The following is a 13,395-nucleotide window of genomic DNA, read 5'->3' as shown; positions in this document are numbered from 1 at the left end:
AACAACCACCTCCCACACCCCCACTCCTGGGATTTAGTGCATAAATGATCCTAGACTGCCTATGTCAAATTACATTTGGGGAGTTGTCATACTCACTTTTGAATAGTTTTTTAAGACCGAGTCAACAGGGAACCTCAAATGTTCCCAGTAAATTCCCAGTCAGCTGACATCTCCTGGTCCCTTTCACAATTTTTCAGGAAAGCAGGTCTACCTTAGATTAATCGGATTCAGGTCCCCTCATGGTTAAGGCCCCTTCATCTCCTTTTATGATCCAAAATCAACATTCATCCATTTGGAACAGGTGTTCTCCTTCCCTGCAGTTTTTAATCCCAGAGTCCTTCAATGTGTATCTATTTCTATTCCCTGTGCTTTTTATCACTCTTTGTCATGATATTATCACACTTTTTGATTGGTCGACTCTTTCCATTGGCTTACTTAATAGTCAGACACTTCCAGAGAATATATCCCCAATCTTCATAGGTTGATCATATTTTCAAAACATATAAAAAAGTGGGGAGTGCCTGCTTTCACGATTTAGGATGAAAAATAATTGTGATCCATATCTATTCATAGCATTAATGCACATTGATGAAATATGGGTTTCTGGGTTCCCACCAGCCCACGCAGGCCTAGGGCCATTCAACATAAGTATGTGCGATAGTTTTTCATGAAATCATTAATATTAATAATTATAATTATATCAATGATTGATTCTTTTAAATAGGCCAATCTGACGCATTTTATATAGGAGAATCTCATGGATATAAGGCATTTTTTCAGTTTGATTCTAGGTCGTGTGGTTGTGGTTTTAGGAGCAAAACCATGTTTAAATATATTTCTGGTGCAAACTGTAAATGGGCTTCATTTTGTTGAATTGTGAAACCTTGTTTTCTGCATGAAGAGTCATGGGAGCCTTGAGTCAATTAATGATTTCAGTAATGACACGTCTCTTTGTTCGTTCTTCCATTAGGCTGGCTATCTAGTGCGCTTTATTAACTAACTTGACATCAAAAGGTGACACTTTTAAGTGCCTTCCTGCCTTTTGAAGAACTGAGCCTAAACATTGAGCCTCATATATGCTGTTTATGCAGATTATTATCTCTTCAGAAGACCATAGATTTGGCTTAGCATGAAAGAATACCATGTACTTAAAAGAGTATTCTTTTGACATGACCTCACAAGGATCGGGAAATCTCTATAACTCAAAGGCCAGCACTAGAGGGCTCTCTGTTCTATGAACCTGAAGTGTTTTCATGTTAAAATAAAAAGCATCTATTCACTTCAAATGGCCATGGCAAATCTCCCAGGACGCTTAACCTTCCCCCATTTGATCATGTATGCAGGGCTAAAATACAATAAATTAGTGTGTCAGATTTCACTGGAGAGCTAGCCCGCATTGCCAAATCCCACATTATAAAACCATTTATTTCTTATACATTTAAGCAGTAATGTAGTCCCCATTTCAAAATGTTGCACATACAAATAATCGTCTCATCACAATAAGCTTCTACATGCATTTATAACAGTACCACTGTTATCTTTTAAATATGCATATTCTTGAAAGGATACACCAAGGTTTCAATTTCTGTTAGAAAATAAAATACACTGTTTACATTGGAACATTTCTGAGACACTGAGCCTTTTCACCTTTTTAGATTGCAGTTCCATGATTTGTAAGTAATGGTGTGACTATTGATGAAATGTAATGCTGCTCTGCCCTTCAATGACATTTCTTGTTTATAGATTCCAGTAATAAACTATGTTTCAGTGCAGCTGCACAGTTCTGAGGACAGATCTAAACCCATGTTAAGTATCAGATAAAACATTCTCGCCATTGTCTTAATTCAGCAGATGAGCCAAGAAAGATTTACTAAGCATTTTAACAGAGATATCACTTGAAAAGATAGGTCAACAGCAATAACAATCTGGCCTAATACCTTTTTTAAAAAATAAAAAAATGGATGCATTGAAGTTGTACACATGGGATTGGGAAGAATTAAACTTTTTTTTATGACAGGACATAATAAATTCTAACGTAGAGGGGCAAACGGTTCCACCTTGGCTTCAGAGAAGACCATCAAGATCTAGGGCATTGCACAAGCCAGAAACCTTTAAAAAATGGACTGTTTCCTCCAACATGAGATGGCTAGATTGCAAGTTGCCTCTAGGTGCCAAAACTGCCTAGAGTCTCCAGCATAACAGTAATTCAGAATGGAATCACAGGCAGCCTCTTCCCATGCATGCTTGCCTCACTTAAGATATTCTCCATAATTAGAGCATGCACCAAAATGCATGGATTGGGTAGTTTGACTGCTTTTTAAAATCCAGAATAGCAATTTCTTGGCTCCTCTCCCACCTTTATCATCCCAAATATGCTTCAAGTTAGTAGTTGTTTTTTGGTTGTCTTTGTCATAGGATATATAATTGCAGAACTAATACAGCCAAAAAGAGTCTAGATCAGCTGATAGATAAGTTCTCACCATGCTGTAATACTCTGCTTAATGTAAACTTAGAGTAATCATTAGACCATTTGATGTGATGCCTATCATTCATACTCCTAATAGGATTCACATGTTCAGGGTCACTCAAGAACAGGTGGAAGAGTACAGAGAGGAATACTGGCTGCTCCAATGAAACAGTGTCAGCCACCACAGGAGAGCCTTCCTAACCAAGAATACGTGGAATGCAGACCTCAAAGTGCTTATGCTTTGGTTGACAGAAAATCAAGAGATAGCACGCTTGGGGACACCCATGAAATAATGTTGCTTATATAACTTTGATGATTTGCACCAGTATACCCTACTGAATTTTGAGCAACCCTATGTCATATGTCCTGCTTTCAAGGTGCAAAAGTGCAGAGTCTCAATTTGGATGTCATCACCGATAAGGTTCAAGGTCCATATTGAAGATTTTTTTCTCATAAGCAGAATCGATTGAGATGGGGACAGAGATAGTTTTGCTAGTTAGATGAGAAAGAAAGTTACACTCTCCTGTGGTTCCTGTAATAGGGGAATGTTTGAGTCCAAGATCCAAGTTAGCATGAACAGTATCCCCATTGTCATAAGAATACCTGTCTAAGGAGCCAATATGGTGTGAATAGCCCTAGTGGTATCTTGAGACCAAACGTGATTTATGAGACCTGATAGTGTGGATTGTGCACATCACACCTAAATAATCTATGTTCGGCCAGAAAAATAGAGAGGACAGTGTTTCCTAAAGAAGTAAGAAGGTGACATTTTTTCCTGAGAAAATCAAAGCAATAATAACCTACAGCAATGACTATAGTGGCAATACGCTTTTTTGCTTTGTAGAACTTTGCATTTTCATTGCGTTGCCCTGATGAAGACATGGGTCTCGGACAACAGTGAATGGGGACTGTACATTTGAGCACCCCTTTTACGTCGAAAAACGTGTTGGCTTTTCCAATAATGTTCACCAATAATGGCTCTTTCAATAATGTTCACAATGATATAAAGGATTGCTTGTGATTACTTGGATGAATGATTGTGGTTTAGGGCAGGGGTTTTTCTGTCATATTGTACTGTGATGTACTGTCAATCATGTGAACTGTGCTCATGATATTTCTGCACATTGGAGTGCATATTTAAATATGACACTGTCTTAACCTCACTAAGACACATCTGTAAATACACATTTAAGATTCCGAGCCTCATTTGTTTGAACTGGAGCTTAACAATTTGTAAAAATTACAGTTATCCTCCCGAGACATTAAGAAGCTGTATTAGTGCCCTTCAAATTTACCTTTTCTCTGTCAAAAATGATATAGCAATAATGTTAATCATTGTGTATGTGTTTCGAAGTGTCCTACTTAGGATTTACAAGTTATTCTTAAAGATGTGCTGAATTAAAAACAGACATGGTTGTCCTTTGTGGATTTTCGATATGGCAGCAACTCAGTGGGGATATCTCAATGTATATGTGCAAAACAATGCCTGCTTCTTTTATTTTATTGTATGAGCATCACTGATAAAATGCTGCAACAGGGACATGTGGGGGGGAAACATAATTGAAGTATTTCCTATCATGTTCATCCAAAGAGGGAAAGCAAGACCACCCTGCTTTACTGGTTTCAAATGCATTTGTCAATGCAGTTTGCCCCTAAAGCAAATATTAATTAAGGGGCATTACTGGGGTATTTCTTCTGCATGGCCGAGCACGTCCCTGATTCAAAGAGTAATGCACACAGGAAACTTTACGTGTGCATCCTCCTAAGGCATCCGTGTATACATGTGGTCCTTCACACCACATGTAGGGGTAGTACAAGGCAGATAAGTGTAATTTCAGATGACTGCCTTCTATTACATGCTCTAAACAGAAAGGCTCATACTGAGCATGAACATTTCTATATGGTTTTACATTTCACCCCTATGAAATAGGAGTATTAATGTGAAAGTGATCATTAAGGCGACAGGGTTTTTTAGTTCCCATGACCAGAAAAATGTATACCGCACCCATATCGGTGGAGGACTCTGGGTCATTTTGCGTCCCAAGGCCTGCAGTTCTACAGCCAGCTGGGAGTTGGGGGCTAATACACGTCTGAGATGCTGGTGCATGCCTGTATAGTGCAAGGAGAGCTGGTCTGTGCAGCAGCTGAACTTGAAAACTGTGTTGTAATGTAATGGGTTCCGTGTATGTGGCGCGTGTGGAATGTTGATCCGTCTTCAGGTATCAACATTCCATAGGAGCCAGTAGGTATCTGGTTTTTCTTGGTGGCAGCTTCTGCTCCGGGGGTCCATACAATAAAGTGATCTATACACTTACCAGTGTGTTAGCTTGCTTACCTGGCGACAAGGACAAGTTTGGACCTCCCTCCCCACGCGTGCGAGCGCCGGAGCCCCTGCGGCCTGAAGTTGAGAGAGCAGAGTCGCGGAGCGGACCAAGGATACACGAGAGTGGCTGCCCCAGCCCCCAAAGCCAGTCGGGGAGGTGTGTCGGAGTGACAATCGCCTGTGCTTCAGGCGCCGAAGGAGACCACGGCAGTCCGCCAGGTCCTTTGCAGCCAGTGCCCCCAGAAGGAGAGGCAGCAGCAGTGTTGGGCGTTGGTCCGCGGCAATCCGCCAGGTCCGAAGGTGTATGTGTTCCCCATTGAAGGGCAGCGGCAATACTGAGCGGTGGGCCGTAGCGAACCATCTGGTCTGCAGACAATCGGCTGCTCCCTGGAGGGAGTGACCGCTTTTGATGGCCGGCGGCCCATCTGCTTGCTAGTATGCTACTGCCATTGCCGTGGCGTGCGACTGGCTTAGTGCTGAGTGGTCCTTGGGGGAGGTGACGGGAGTCAGGAAGTAAACTCCTTCTCCAGCGTTGTTGATTCCGGTGCCAGATGATTGGTTGAGCAGTGGCTCCAGGACTATAAGGGGGCGTTACCAACTGAGGATTTCTAGGCTTCCTGTATGCGTATGCACACTGAGGTGGGTGGAGACAACCACCGTTGGAAGCCGATCATCTGCAGGGATACATCATTTGTCCGACAGCGTGAAGTGTTTGGTTTGTGAACCTGGACTCGTGCTTTCCTGCAGCGGGAAGGTGAAGACGACGGATGCTAAGGTGAAGACGGCAGATACTGTTGTTATGCAGCAGATTTAGAGTTCATCTTTTGTACACTGACGGTTTCCACGACAGAGGTACTTTCACGTGTTGCTTGGTGTGCGGGCAATTTCTGATCGCATCAAGGTAGCACTTGGTGACAGGCGATTGGGTACATTGTACAGTGGCCTGTGGTACTTCATACTCAGACATGTTACACACGGCGGCCAGGCCCCCACCTGCGTTTCTGCCAATGCCAGGTCAGCCTACTGCTCCTTGGGACCAGTGGGTGGATACATTTAAAGTGTACTTAAGGGCGGCTGGGGGTGCCAAATTCAATGATGATGAGAAGGAGCGGTGTTATTAAACTGCATTGGCACTGAAGGTTTAAGAGTTTTCCGCCATTTGCCTGGCGAGGATGTGACTGTTCCTGGTGGTGGTGAAGGAGAGAAGATTGTGAGCGCATATGAAACTGTGTTAAAGAAACTGGAAGTTCGCTTTGGAAAAAGAGTTAATGTGGTACTGGAGCGATACACGTTTTTTTCCAGGGCATAGGGATCAGGGCAATGTATTGATGCCTATGTGACAGCATTACGTACTCTTATGGCTACATGTAGATTTTCTGGAAACCTAGATGAGTGCATCAGGGATCAAATAATGATGAAGACAAGCAACCAGAAGATCAGGGAGAGCCTAAAGATTGAAAATGATCTGCCATTAGATAAGGTCCTAGAGATTGCCAGAGCGATTGAAGCGTCCAGAGCAAGTGTACAAATAGTTACTGAAAGAGAGACCTCCAGGGACAGAGTTCATGCTGTCTTACCCCGCAATAGAGGTGGGGGAGTGGAAAATAGAAAAGTGATTGATAAGAGCACTAATCAAGGGGGAAGAGGTGCTAAGGGAAAGGAAATTTGCAAAAACTGTGTGTGGTCTAGCCATTCTACTGAGTCTAAGGTATGTCCTGCAGGAAATGTAGAGTGTAGAAAGTGCAAGCGCACTGGGCATTATGCCCGCATGTGCACGTTTAACAGTGTGGCCAGTGTGGTATCTGAAGAGTGTGCTTTAGTGCAAGAAGGTGTGTTGTTTAGCAAGCCCGAACCAGGAGTAATGTTCATGTTGAAGGAATGGTTCGCAAAGGCTCATGGGTCTCGGTGTTGGTAAATGATCATCCCTTGGATATGTTGGTTGATTCAGGGTCGCCACATAGCCTGATGGCCCCGGAGGTGTATGTGGGAAAGTTGGGAAAGGAGATATCGGCTTTGTGTGCATCTGACATCAACCCCAGTGCGTATGGGCAAAATCCTATTAAGATACTGGGTTATGATTGGTCCAATTTCATGTTTAAGGGTCGGCAGGCTACTGGAAAATTGTATGTGGCGCACAAGGGTACGAGTATTCTGGGTTGGGATGAACAAGCAGCTCTAGGAATGGAGATACACCCGGGGAAAGAGGTTTCGGTGCTCAGTATTCTAGAAGTGGGTGAAGGTAGTGGTCAAGTGACATCGGATTCACTTAAGGCAGAGTTTCCTGAGGTGTTCTCCTATACTTTGGGAAAACTTAAGGGGTTCTCCCATCATATTATATTGAAAAAGGGTACAGTACCCAAGGTGCATAAAGTGAGAGGACTTCCAGTGTTGGCAAGGGATGGTTTGAGAAGGTAGTTGAACAAATTGGAGGATGCAAGAATCATTGAGCCCATTCAGTCTTCAAAATGGTTATTTCCGGTGGTTCTTGTCAAGAAGGTGGATGGGAACATCAGAATGTGTGTAGATCTCCGGGAATTGAATTCAAGTATCTTGGTGGATCGTCACCCTTTACCGAACATTAATGAACTGTTGTTGACCATGGACAAGGCAACATGTTTTTCTACATTTGATCTGTCCACGGCATACCATCAGATTGATCTACACATTCATTCTAGGCCACTTACCTCATTTGTGACTCTGTTTGGGGCCTATCACTTTTGTCGGATGCCTTTTGGACTTGCATGGGCATCAGCTGTCTTTCAACGTTTGATGCAAGAAATGTTTGGTGGCCTGCCTGGGGTGTGTTATTTTCAAGATGACATTTTGGTGTGGGGTGGCAGCAGGGAGGAGCATGATGTCAGAGTTTGAAATGTGATGAAAGTGTTGAAAGATAAAGGACTCACTGTGAAATTGTCCAAGTGTCAGATAGGAGTGGACAAAGTGACATATTTGTGTCATACCCTTAGTGCGGAAGGTGTTAGTCCAAAGGCTGGACTGGTTCAGATGATGAAAGATACCCCGGTCCCCATTAACAAGGACCAGTTGAGAGCATTTTTAGGTCTTGCAGAGTATTATGTTAAATTCATACCTAACTATGCTGAGAAGACTATGGCCATGAGGGCTTTAATGAAGAAATCTGCCAGATTTATATGGTCTGATGAATGTGGTGAGGAATTTAATACAGTGAAATGTGATGTAGAGAATGCTCCATGTCTGAGGTCATTTGATCCTAAACACAAAACCATTCTCACTGTTGATGCCAGTGAGGTAGGGTTGAGGGAGGATTTTGAAGCAATGGAGTGAAGGGGAGCATAAGCCAGTAGCATTTGCCTCCAGGACATTGAGAGAGGTGGAAAGTAGATACTCCATGATTGAAAGGGAGACTTTGGCTATGGTCTTGGCATCGAAACACTTTAGGAGGTTCCTGTGAGGTGTTCCATACATAGTTAGAACAGACCATAAGCCTTTAGTGCAGGTGTTCTCCACCAAAGGTGTAGTGGAGGTGTCTCCAAGGATAGCCAAGTGGTCTGTTGAACTACAAGACTATAATTTCACCATGCAGTATGTTCCAGGGAAACAGAATGTGGTAGCTGATTGTTTGTCGCGGTTGCCTAGGTCGGATTGGCACAGTTGTTACAATGGTGAGGTTAAGAAGGAGGAGGAGTTACAGGATTGTCAGATTGCTTGTATCACACCAGCCATGGATAAGTTGGTCTGGGACACAGAAAGTGAAGCTGATATTGAATTGAAATGGATTAGAGAGGGTCTCAACAAGGGGTGGGAGGCTGTTAAGAATAGACCTGAAGGAAAGGTTTATATCCAAGTGCTACATGAGTTGGCTGATGGCCCATGGGGTGTGTTTAGAGGGGTCAAATTGGTACTGCCGATCAGTCTCAGGGGCAGGGTTGTGGAATTGGCTCATGTGGGACACTTAGGCCGTTCATTGACCAAGAGGAGATTGCGGGAGGAGTACTGGTGGCCCTCCATGGATCGCGATGTGGAGGCAGCGGTGAAGGAATGCCAAGCATGTGCTGTTAGCGACAAGAGCAAGGTGGTGCATCCCCAGCCGGTACATTGTGTCGAAATTCCAAGGGAGGTTTGGTCCAAGTTGGCTTTAGATATTATGGGCCCTTTTGAATGTTTGCAACCAGAGTGCAGGTTCCTGTTGGTTCTTGTTGATCACACGTCCAGGTGGATTGAGGTGGCAGCATTTGGAAGAATCACCACCGAGTGTGTCATTGCCTTCTTGAAGAAAGTGTTTGAAAGGGAGGGGATACCGGCTAGTCTGGTTATGGACAATGGTGTGCAGTTCACCTCTAAGGCCATGAAGGAGTTTTTGGATCAGTGTGCAGTAGTACATCATTGCACGGCCTTGTGCAATCCCAGCGCTAATGGTCTTGTAGAGAGGGCTAATGGTACCATTAAGGGTGCCATACATTTGGCCTTGGCGAATGGTCTACATTGGCAAGAGGTTGTGTCAGAGTATTTGGCAGCATATTGTAGAACCCCGTCGGTTATTACGGGGAGGTCACCGTTTGAACTCATGAGGGGGAGAAAGCCTGGTACCGCTCTTAGGTCTTTGGCAATGGGTGGTGGTGGTCCATGTGAATTAAACTTGCAGAGTATACATCGGAATGTTGTGGCATTCCAAAATGCTGTGAGATCTTCCCAGAAGAGTAGAAAGGAGTTGAAAGTTGTGATGGGTGATACGGTTTGCATAAAAAAACCTAGATTTGTTCAGAAAGGCGGTAATACATTCTTACCTGCCAAGAGGGTAATAAAAAGTGGTAAGGGTCATGTGCGGTTGAAGGAAGGCTCCATCTGGAGCAAAAGACGTGTGGTGATTCTTGGAGGAAAGGATAATAATTCAGTGGAAACTGAAAACGCTGTTGTGTTGGATTTTGACCCTGTGAGTGCCCATGGGGTTGGGGGCAGAGTGGAAGGTAGAGATGTGAGTGGTGCGGTGGTGGATCATTCTGTGGAATCTCAGGTTGAACCGGGAGGAGCGTGTGTTGAAGATGTTGTGGGGCGACCAATTAGACGTTGTGGTCCGCCTGTAAAACTTAGAGACTATGGGCCTCATTCCGACTTTGGAGGTAACCACGCTGCTATTTGCAGCATGGCTGCCTCCAAAATCGTTCCGACTCCACCCTGGTGAATGGATTAATTGCCGGTCCATTCCAAGGTTGGAGGGACCGGTAATTCCCCATTCACCAGGGCCCTTCCTCATTCCCATTTGAGCCCCCATAGGGCTCAATGGGAATGGGGAAGGCGCTAATAACGGTACCGTAAATTACGGTGCCATTATTAGCACTAAAGTCCCTTTGCGGGTCCCGTCCTTAACGCCTGCTAAAAGCAGGCGTTAAGGAAGGACCCGCAAAGGGAACTCGTAGTAGGGCGGTAAGGGTTTAACGGCACCGGTCCAGTTACCGGTGACCGTTAACCCTTACCGCCCTACTTGGAATGAGGCCCTATGTGTGTTAGTGTCTCCTTAAATCCATTGTATTCCATCATCAGGTGTTGCTGTATTTTTTTAGCTTGAACATGCAGGCCACCTGTGGGGTTTAACAGTATATTTTAATGTTTCTTTCACTGTATGTTTTAGGCATCCATTTTTCTGTTACGTGGTTGGATGCTGTTTAGTATCAAAATGTTTTGTTACATTTCATTACATTGCTGTGTAAGGGGGAGAGGATATGTTGTAATGTAATGGGTTCCGTGTATGTGGCGCATGTGGAATGTTGATCCATCTTCAGGTATCAACATTCCACAGGAGCCAGTTGGTATCTGGTTTTCCTCAGCGGCGGCTTCTGCTCCAGGGGTCCATGCAATAAAGTGATCCATACACTTACAGGTGTGTTAGCTTGCTTCAGACTGGTTATCTCATGACATACAGGATTCCACTGTATGTCATGAGGAACTGTGTGGATCCAGCTTCCCACTGGATGGGATGTGCAGCATGGTTCATCACATCCAACTGCTACCAGGCTTTGATAATTACCTGCATAGTCTAGTGATGACAGAAGGAATGTTTGTTTTCTAAAATGATATCTCTTCGGATCTTCAAATGTGTTAAAAAGATATTGGTAGAACTAAGTTCACCATCTGCAAATGTTGAGGTGAGAGACACTGTAGCATCTGCCAATGGCTGGTGTGCCAAAAGGTGTCTCCCACTTTAACGTGTGTGTACCCTCATCTGCTACTCGATGTAAACAGCACCCTTCTGCCCCCATTCCTTGTACCTACTGATCCACACCTGCAGCTGTTGCCAGTGCCTCCGCGGGGTTGTGAAGAGTGCTCTGAAGACACTCCCCACACATGTACCCTCCATCTTGTGCCACCTGAATTGTACCTCCACTTGATTCACTTGAACCTGCAGTTGCTCAGAGCAGGCAGTATTAAACTGCTCATGATACCAGACTAGGCAGATTTTGGTTGGGTGTCCGGCACCTGAAATAAAATAAGTAATATTCCTTACTCTGGAATGCATGTGTCAACATATATATCTAGAGCAGGCAAACTGAACGCTAGAATTAAAATAAGTGCTATGTCCATGGTAGAAATAATAATTATGTTATTTATATCACGAGGGCTGTCTAGGCTGAGCCCCTCACGAGAAATAGAGGAAATGTATTTCTAGTGATAACTGCCGATGCTGGAAATAATATATTTTTTTATTTCCAGTGTGTTGCCTGGGGCTAGGCCGCACACAGTAAATCAAGACACGGAACACATAAGGTCTCCCATACTCCTCCTCCTCCTGCCCACGTGCCTCCCTCCCACGTGGGTCAGGCTTAAAGGCCAACTAACCCATTCCCCTGTAACATCACTCTCCCACAAATGTTCTTTGGTCAGGTTTAACATTCCTCTACCAGCCGCTCTGGTCACTTGATCATCTTCTCGGGCGACCACTGCCTCCATATTCTGTTCCACAAGGCATTCTGATGGTTTACATGTTACGCTTTCTTCACCTGAGGGCAGATGCCACCATGGCTCGTCCTCGGGTTCAGGTCTTGTCATCTCGTACTCCGTCCTCTCACTGGTGCTCTCTTTGCCCTTGGCCAGTCGTTTGAACTGGGACACATTTCTCCTTACCTCTAGATCTCTGTCTCCTGCTGTTATCATTGACCCCTTTATTGCTGTGATATTTAGCGGATGTGGCCTGTATTGGGGGGTCTGTCTTTTTTCATAGTTGTCTTACGAGAACCGCATCCCCTATTGTCAGCTTCTTTAGACTCGCCCCTTCTCCTGTAATCAGTCTCTTCTTTGTCCTGCTGCTTCCTGTCAGTATCTTGTCTGATTATCTCGATGTTCGTATCTCCTTGGTGTGGTGGTATGCTAATGATTCTGGTGTTCACTTGATACACCATCATGATCTCAGATGGGGATTTGCCGTTGGCTTCATGAGGGGTGTTCCGATATCTATCAACATGCTTCAGAGTGCTTGGGGAGATTTGACCTTAATGTGCAGTCACTGGATGGCCCTGTGATGGAGGACATGAATCTTTCAGCCATCCCATTTGCTTGTGGATATCTGGGTGTTATCACCTGGTGAACGCACACCAGATGATGGGTGATAGTTGTAAAGTCCTGACTGTCGAATGGCGAATGCGTCATCAATTAATGCCACTACCTGCCGCTACCTGCGGGAATGCTGTTGACACTGTCCTTTTCACGATAGGAAACCGTGAGAACTCGTCGATGAGGACTAACAGGTATTCTCTGGTATGCAACAGACCATAAAAGTCATGAAAGTCAATTGCAACTCTGTCCCTTTCGTGGATGCTTGTAGGCTGCAATGGTATCGGGGGATCAGTCCGGGCCATGCACTGACATGGCAGACACTGTCGCACCATATCCTCTACGAGTGTGTTCATATAAAAAAACCATATGTTCTGCCTCAGTTGTTTCTTGGTATTTTCAGCCCCTCTGTGACCCTCATGTGCTGTCTATATGACTGACTTCCTCAACGTCGGTGGTATCACCAGCCTGTAATCTCTGAATAGTATTGCATCATTCATTATGGCCAGTTCTTTGTGTATCTTTGCTAACCGGTCCACCTCTGCCTGGTTTGCTTCTGAGAAAGCTGTCTGCGATACTCTCTTCATTTGTTTCAGCTGGTCAGTTGGATGGCCAATGCCATGGACGGGTCTGTTGCCAACTCCTGGGTCACCGGTTCGAGTGTGAGTGCAAGTGGTAATGCATTGGCCATGACGTAGTTGATATACTCTATGTCGCATTTCTGTTTCATCTGATCCCCCCGGGTGGGGTGAAATGTAGTCTGCCGTGTTTTGGTCCCCTCTTTGCCTGTGGACGATGGCATAGTCATTGACTTGAAGGCGAATGCCCCACTATTCGATCCTGGGGGGCATCTTGGTCCGGGGGTTACAAAACAGCAAGAGAATTGCCTGATGGTCAGTGACCAGAGTGAAGTTCTTGTAAATGACAAAATTGTGAAGTGTTTGCATGCTCAGACCGCAGCCAAGTTCTCCTTCTTGGTCTGGGAGTTTGCACATTCTGTTGGGGACACAGTTCTGCTCACGTATACCACAGTGTGTTTGGAATGTGTGTCCTTGTCCTGTGCCTGTGCGAGGATGGCCCCTAG

At 44.7% G+C, this 13,395-nt stretch overlaps 1 protein-coding gene across 5 annotated transcripts in view; it reads left to right on the top strand.

The window, feature by feature from the left end:
- Positions 1 to 13,395, top strand: part of FRMPD4 (FERM and PDZ domain containing 4) — a 1,539,383-nt gene that overhangs the window by 1,313,292 nt on the left and 212,696 nt on the right. The window lies entirely within an intron of this gene.

The sequence above is a fragment of the Ambystoma mexicanum genome, chromosome 7q (assembly GCF_040938575.1).
Source record: "Ambystoma mexicanum isolate Mex_15411 chromosome 7q, UKY_AmexF1_1, whole genome shotgun sequence".
NCBI lineage: Eukaryota > Metazoa > Chordata > Amphibia > Caudata > Ambystomatidae > Ambystoma > Ambystoma mexicanum.
Note: the sequence above shows the minus strand (reverse complement) of the source record. Positions and strands in the feature narration are given on the sequence as shown.